This window comes from Rutidosis leptorrhynchoides, chromosome 4, assembly GCF_046630445.1.
Source record: "Rutidosis leptorrhynchoides isolate AG116_Rl617_1_P2 chromosome 4, CSIRO_AGI_Rlap_v1, whole genome shotgun sequence".
Classification (NCBI taxonomy): Eukaryota; Viridiplantae; Streptophyta; class Magnoliopsida; order Asterales; family Asteraceae; genus Rutidosis; species Rutidosis leptorrhynchoides.
Window position 1 is genome coordinate 303,028,370 of NC_092336.1, and position 8,127 is coordinate 303,036,496.

At 41.0% G+C, this 8,127-nt stretch overlaps 1 long non-coding RNA gene across 1 annotated transcript; it reads left to right on the top strand.

Moving 5' to 3' along the window:
- Window positions 1-3,256: 3,256 nt before the first annotated feature.
- LOC139904566 (uncharacterized) lies at window positions 3,257-7,704 on the top strand. Its single transcript, XR_011778887.1, has 2 exons — window positions 3,257-6,804; window positions 7,361-7,704. It is a non-coding gene; the product is annotated as an uncharacterized lncRNA (long non-coding RNA).
- The last annotated feature ends 423 nt before the right edge of the window (window positions 7,705-8,127 follow it).

Genomic DNA, 8,127 nt, shown 5'->3' on the forward strand with positions numbered 1-8,127 from the left:
ACTAGTTATTTTTTATACATGGCGGGTTTTGGGTTGATTGACGTTTTGACCATGATTAGGCTTTGCTTTTGGGTGTAATCACATAGTTTAGTGATTTTGGAAGCGTTGGAACCCTTTTGGGTGTATTTGAGTTGACTAATTTTGAAATGGGTCAAGATTAGGGTTTATGTGTCAAAATGGGTTTTAAGTCAAGTTTTGGTAAATCAAGTAGGTAAATACTTGATTTAAGTGTTAGTGGTTGTCTTGGAAATATAATCATTAGTCGTTAGTGATTTTGGGGCGTTTTATGACTTTGGTCAAAATGAGCAATTGGAATTGGGTCAAAATTGAGGATGACACTAATTTGGATTGATTGGATGTTAAACGCTTTTGTTAAGTGTTAAATGATGCTTTTGATGTAATTACTCGCGAGAAGTGATTTTAGGTTAAAATTTGGTGTTTTAGCAATAAAGTCAAACTTGGTCAACCATGGAATGGGTTTTGTGTAAAATACGAGCTAGTATGCGTTTAGAGGTTAAAGTTGACATATTTGGGTATTTCGGGAACGCGGGAACTAGTCTCGTTAGTTTTGGACCTTCGGGTAGCGTTAAAAGTGCAAAAGGGTGTATTTTGCACTTGTTGTTCATTTGGGCGGGTCAAGAGTCCAAATGGGGTTGTATGTTGATTATGTGTATACCTATATGCGTATTATAGGTAAAATCTTGCTCGGTTGCGTGTGGTGAAGATTTCGCGCATGGTTTGTAATGCTCGAGTTCACGAGGTGAGTGGAATGATTATGCATATGTGTATATAATGTATTTACTTGTACGAGATTCGATGTGGGTTTAAGTTCGGGCGGTCGATACCACATCGGGTCAATATATGATATGGGTTTAAGTTCGGGCATTCGATGCCATGTCATATATGTGTGTGGGCATGTAGTGTGGGTTTAAAGTTCAGGCGTTCGATACCACATTACACGTGATGGGTGGGTTTAAAGTTCGGGCGATCGATACCACTCCGGAGTTAGTGTTATAATTTGTTGTGCACTAACGGTTGTTGGGAACACCAATGGGAAATTCGAAGTACCATTCCTCGTACTATTGGTTAACCATGGTTATGTGTTGTAGTGTAGCATATTATATTGTTCGAGTTATATATGCTATTGTTTGTGCTAGCTTGTGGTCTTGGAGATTTAGCGATATACTTTGCGATGGTATGCCATGTAAATTGCTAGCGTGTATGAGGTATTTGTGTAAGTGTTTGCAAGTAGGTATATTATATATGTATATGTATAATTATTGCATTCACTAAGCTTTATGCTTACCCCTCTCGTTGTTTACCTTTTTACAGGTATTGTGATTATGAAGCTAGCTAGTTGTAGACTAGATGCTTAGGAGCGCTTGGGCTCGACGGGGTAGCTTTTGGATATTTGGACGTGGATGGGGGATTTGGTAGTCCCCGGGATTATGGTATTGGGTTGGGTTATTGAGTCTTAACCCGTATTTCTTGTGATCGGGTCATTATTAAAAATGATTTTGTAAAGTGTAATTTGTGTGCCAAGGGTCATGATAGATTGTTAAACGTATCATTATGATGTTATGTTTCGATTAAAACAGAGTTGAAAGTGTATTATATTAATGGGACCTAACTAATAAATAAAAAAAAAATGTACTCCGTTTTTGGTTAAACGGATTTGGGTTGTTACAAGTGGTATCAGAGCATGGTCTAAGAGAATTAGGTGACCTTGGAATAGGTGCCTAGTCTTAGACTTATTGGTAGTAGTGCGTTAATTGCGGGACTTGTAGGATTACGGGTCGGATTGAGATTTGTTAGTACCTTAGAGTAGGTGACTAACTAGGACTTGTGCTTGTCCAATGTGGAATTTTATGGGACCCTATTTTACGTGTAAATTAGTTCCTTAGATCGCTAGTGCCTAATGTAAGTAGGCAAACTTGGACATTGTTTTAGTGATAGTCACCTAGGTTGTAGGTTGACTTGTTGTTGTGGTATACTTGTGTACGTTTATTATTATTGTATATTGGTGTATATATACAGGTATCTTTTGGTGCGGTGTCCTAGGGACGAATCTATTGGAGAGATTCGCATGTTTGGCGGTTTGAGTGATCAAGTTCACGGTAAGGACTTGGGTCATTCGGGTACTAGGAGTTATCGCGTGTTATTTTGTGTGAATGTTGCGTCAGTCCGGGAAAGTACCTTGCATGACCATGTGAAAATGGTAAGGTGCGCATTTGTAATAGTGACTGATCACCATTATTACGAAAGTGTATTTTGACACCAAGCATGACATGACAAGTACCGAACGGAGGAAACGTGGCATGGTTGGGGTAGAACGGGACGTGTTAGGAATCTTTTATTGGTTCCTAGGATATAGTGGTCTCGAGTGATGTGCTTGTTGTCACGTCGAGTTCTTTACGAGTCGGGAAGTGTTACACTGGATTCGGTTAGCTAAGGTGAGTGAGCAACTCACGAGTTTGGCGCGTGCTTAGTCACCCTAAGTAGTGGGTGTACTGTTGAGAATGTTATTGGTTTTAGTTACCTATCGTAACTAGGATGATCGATTTACGTGTGCGTGTGTGCGGCGAAGACTTGAATTCCGTAATGGAATGCAATAAGTCCAATGATTGTAGTTTTGAGTTACACTCGGTGGAGTGTGGTTAGATAATCGTGTTAGGATTCTTGTTGTGAGTCGCCTTGGAATTGGCGAAATCGAGGAGTCTTCGGGTCGTTAAACTCCTGGGAGTGGGACCCGTATGACGGTTATTGCGTAGTGTGTTAGCGCGTAGTGGATTATAGAGTAACATTCCTAACGGAATACCCCTTGATGATGTGGTCGTGTCGATGTGCGAAAGAGTGTAAGACTTGGCGTTTCCAAGCATCTCTTTGGTGTTAGATGAAGGGTTTCGTGAGGCTATATCGTTTGGCCTTGTGGACAATTGCGGGTAGCGTGTGATCGCTAGAAATTTTCGATAAGACGATAAACCGTAAGGTTTGCCGGGTAGGTATGACTGCGGGTCATTATTATTGAGAGATGGGTGACATCGGGTGTATGGAACCTAAAGATCGGGTTTCTAAAAATTCGGTTGATTGTGGTGGGAGTCTGCATGACACGGTGTCAGGTGCCTTCTTATACCTGCTAGTGTAATGTTCAACTCCGGTGATGGTGTGATCACTTTGTGCTTAGGGTGCCTGCGAGATACCCTTTGGAAGCATCGAAGATTTTAAATAGTGATCGATGAGTGATAGTAATTCGACGGTTGCGAAGGTCGAAGTTTAGGAGCAATGCAGTAAATACTTCTTATGAAGTGGCAGATGAGCGAATCTTGTTGCTCTTATGTGATGGACGAGTAAGGATGACCGGTGAGCCGGTGATGGGCTTAATGGTCGATTAGGTCGAAGGTTATGATGAAGCGTTGATATTGCGGTCGATGCAACTATTGTGTCGGATTGGTCACTCTTCCCCATGAGAGTGAGCAATTGTTGATAATGGTTCGTTGCGTAGAAGGTCGGGCTGAGATGCACGAATGATTTATCGGAGTGACGTATGCTTAGACATAGAGACGTATGTGGGACTTTGGTGGAGTTCGATTTGCGAACGGTTAAGGCAGTCGATTGTGATTTGTGGTATGAAGGTGCGAAGTCGTTGCGTGTACGACATCTCTGGTAATTTTTTATGACGGCTCTGAGAGCCTAAAGTGAATTTGCAGTGATTCGGTGTTTACGATCAATGATGAGAATGATCGCGTGTGTTGCGAAATGGTAATTCCGCGGGGTGTTATCATCTTGGCGGTGAGAATGTGAAGATGAATCCTAAGTGGGGGAGTTTTTACTGCCGAGGAATCTCCGGTGGTGTTAGATCAAGTGAAGCGTAAGTCTTCTTGTATAAGGCGGTCGTGCAGTACCAAGTGCGGTATGAGACCAAGTGTGAAATTTGAGATCACGGATGTGAGAGAATGTAACTGTCATTGCGGGTGCTCTCGTGATGTAAAATTGGGTTGGTGCGAAACCCGGATAGTGCTGTTGAGTAGGTACGAGTTCGATTTCGGTATGGATACTGTATTTTCCCTTTCGGGAAACGTGATTGTGGATATTGTCGGTGGATTATTCCACTTTATGGATGATTGTGAGGCGGGGAGTTCTATTTCCGATTGTCTCACATAGAGACACGCGGGTTTTGTTTGTTTGCGAGGGTGCATTCCCTAGTGATGCGACCCGTTAGCCGCATTGAAATGTCGAAACCATCCTTAACGGACGGTCTAGGTTGGAGGATTCACCTGACATTGGTGAATACTTTTGGAGGTCGCGTGACGAATTGCGAATTGTTGGGATGATAATTCGCTATTGACAGGATTCTAGTACACAAATTGTTTCCATGCTAGTGATAGGAAGCCGTATTGTATGGATGTGTTGTTGGGTTTAGGGGAGAAACCCTGTGTCGAGTGTTGATGTTTTGTCTAACTTGTGATGTATTATTGTCGTCCTGGATTAATTCAGAGACGGAAGGTCGTGTGCGGATCCATTCATGGGAAAGTTTGTATCCCTAGTGTGATTAGTTGGTGATACCGAAATTTCTTCGTTGAAGGAATGACCCGGTTGTGGAGACGAGGGGAGTTGGTTCTTGAATCGGAGAACATTCATGATTGAACGGTTGAGTGTACGTTTATGAACCGGTGAAGCACGAAGTTTTAACGCGTCATGAATCCTTCTCGATTTGGATTAATGCAAGACTTGGGTCACAGCGTAGTGGACCTAGTATATCGCGTTGGGTGATATAGTTAAGGATGTAGCTTGTTGCGAGTTGTAGACGGGAGAACTTGAAGGGATGTTAAGTGGTAAGTGTTATCCGTAAGGATTTACTTTTACTCGGTCTTCGTCGTTTTGGATGTTGACCTTATTGTGGAACGTGGTTACTCTTGGCATTGTACCTGTGAAGGGTACACCAAAGGGGTGATATCTCGGTACGAGATTGGTTGAGTTCTTCCCGATGTGAGGGATTGAGCAAGTTTTTAGTGCTCGGATTCGTGGATTTGGTAAATTGTGGATGGAGATTAAGTTGAAAGGGGGTGATTCATCGGAAAGGTCGCTTAAGTGCGGTGTAAGATCTTCGCGTTGCGGGAAATTTCGTAGACTTCAAGTTCGAAAGTACGTCGAAGGACCATAGGATGTAGGTCCGGATGGGTTAAGTGATGAAGATCACGAGGACGTGATCGAGTTTAAGTGGGGGAGAGTTGTAAGACCCAAATATTTATTGTACATAATGTATTTATGGTGTACGATGCGTGTATGAAGTGTACGAGACATGTACGTGTTGCTTGCTCGAACGTCGAAGAAAACTGGACGTTGTTTGGAGTCACTAGGTGTGTACGTACCTTTTCGACCCCAAATAAAGTTTGTGTTGATGTTTCAAAGCCTTACCATTGGAAAGAAAATCTTATTACGTTTCCAACGATATTTGATTCATCGAAAACGGAGTTACGGTCAAAAAGTTATGGCCAAAACAAGTTTGCTGAAGTTCGGATGAAACAGGGAATTGTCACGGCGCGACCAGAATGGCCACGGCGCGACAAATGCCTCTTTTGAGGGTCAGAAAGCTTAAAAAAAGTGATCTAAAATCACCCTTTGGGCCACGGCGCGACAATTTTGCTCCGCGGCGCGACAATAGGCACGATCTGGTACTTTTCAGCCTTTTAATGAGTTAAATGAGGGGCAAAGTTAGTATTTCACATATGGACGGGTCTTTGGCCATAAAACTGATCCCAATCTTATCTAAACCTCATTTTCTTCTCATTTCTTCCCTCCCACTCACACCCCAAACCCTAGAGAGAGAGAGTAAAGGGTTTAGAGAGAGAGCTCGAATCGGAGATGAAGAAGAGTGATTCGGGTCGGGTCTCAAGAGTTAAAGTTGTTCTCCTCGTTCACGGCTACGTTGTGATAGTGATGGCAAGTTCTAACTCCGAAATTCATCTTTATGATTTGATATTCAAGTTAGGGTTTTTAGCTTTTTAGTTGTAAAACCCATTTAGATGATGAAGTGGGTTATGGAAACTAGTTATTTTTGATACATGGCGGGTTTTCGGTTGATTGACGTTTTGACCATGATTAGGCTTTGGTTTTGGGTGTAATGACTTAGTTTAGTGATTTTGGAAGCGTTGGAACCCTTTTGGGTGTATTTGAGTTGACTAATTTTGAAATGGGTCAAGATTAGGGTTTATGTGTCAAAATGGGTTTTAAGTCAAGTTTTGGTAAATCAAGTAGGTAAATACTTGATTTAAGTGTTAGTGGTTGTCTTGGAAATATAATCACTAGTCGTTAGTGATTTTAGGGCGTTTTATGACTTTGGTCAAAATGAGCAATTGGAATTGGGTCAAAATTGAGGATGACACTAATTTGGATTGATTGGATGTTAAACGCTTTTGTTAAGTGTTAAATGATGCTTTTGATGTAATTACTCGCGAGAAGTGATTTTAGGTTAAAATTTGGTGTTTTAGCAATAAAGTCAAACTTGGTCAACCATGGAATGGGTTTTGTGTAAAATACGAGCTAGTATGCGTTTAGAGGTTAAAGTTGACATATTTGGGTATTTCGGGAACGCGGGAACTAGTCTCGTTAGTTTTGGACCTTCGGGTAGCGTTAAAAGTGCAAAAGGGTGTATTTTGCACTTGTTGTTCATTTGGGCGGGTCAAGAGTCCAAATGGGGTTGTATGTTGATTATGTGTATACCTATATGCGTATTATAGGTAAAATCTTGCTCGGTTGCGTGTGGTGAAGATTTCGCGCATGGTTTGTAATGCTCGAGTTCACGCGGTGAGTGGAATGATTATGCATATGTGTATATAATGTATTTACTTGTACGAGATTCGATGTGGGTTTAAGTTCGGGCGGTCGATACCACATCGGGTCAATATATTATATGGGTTTAAGTTCGGGCGTTCGATGCCATGTCATATATGTGTGTGGGCATGTAGTGTGGGTTTAAAGTTCAGGCGTTCGATACCACATTACACGTGACGGGTGGGTTTAAAGTTCGGGCGATCGATACCTCTCCGGGGTTAGTGTTATAATTTGTTGTGCACTAACGGTTGTTGGGAAGTAGTACCATTCCTCGTACTATTGGTTAACCATGGTTATGTGTTGTAGTGTAGCATATTATATTGTTCGAGTTATATATGCTATTGTTTGTGCTAGCTTGTGGTCTTGGAGATTTAGCGATATACTTTGCGATGGTATGCCATGTAAATTGCTAGCGTGTATGAGGTATTTGTGTAAGTGTTTGCAAGTAGGTATATTATATATGTATATGTATAATTATTGCATTCACTAAGCTTTATGCTTACCCCTCTCGTTGTTTACCTTTTTACAGGTATTGTGATTATGAAGCTAGCTAGTTGTAGACTAGATGCTTAGGAGCGCTTGGGCTCGACGGGGTAGCTTTTGGATATTTGGACGTGGATGGGGGATTTGGTAGTCCCCGGGATTATGATCTTGGTATTGGGTTGAGTTATTGAGTCTTAACCCGTATTTCTTGTGATCGGGTCATTATTACAAATGATTTTGTAAAGTGTAATTTGTGTGCCAAGGGTCATGATAGATTGTTAAACGTATCATTATGATGTTATGTTTCGATTAAAACAGAGTTGAAAATGTATTATATTAATGGGACCTAACTAATAAATAAATAAAAAATGTACTCCGTTTTTGGTTAAACGGATTTGGGTTGTTACAACACTCGAATTCAGTGTGTACTCGAAATCCTCAGAATGTCTTTGTTCGTAATTAATATGGGAAATTGGTGTTCATTTGTGTATTATAGAGTTTGGTGAATGTATATATATGTGTTTATGCTCTTCTTTTATTTGAAATGGTGACTGCTAGAATACTATTTGAGTTTTATGTAATGGAGTTAGGTTCAAGTGGAAATGAACTATTTGCATCTATATTAATGTATCGTTCTGTAGTTATAGAGTTTAGTTATTTATTTTTGTTGTTTTGCATTTGTTAATTTTGTGAATGTATTTCAGGACCCGAGCAAGTTTTTCGTTGTTAAACCAGTTGTTGCTAGTGGAGGTGTTGATGTTGCTTCTGCACCAGTTGAAGAGAATAAGGATGAGCCATCTGAGGAGACTGATG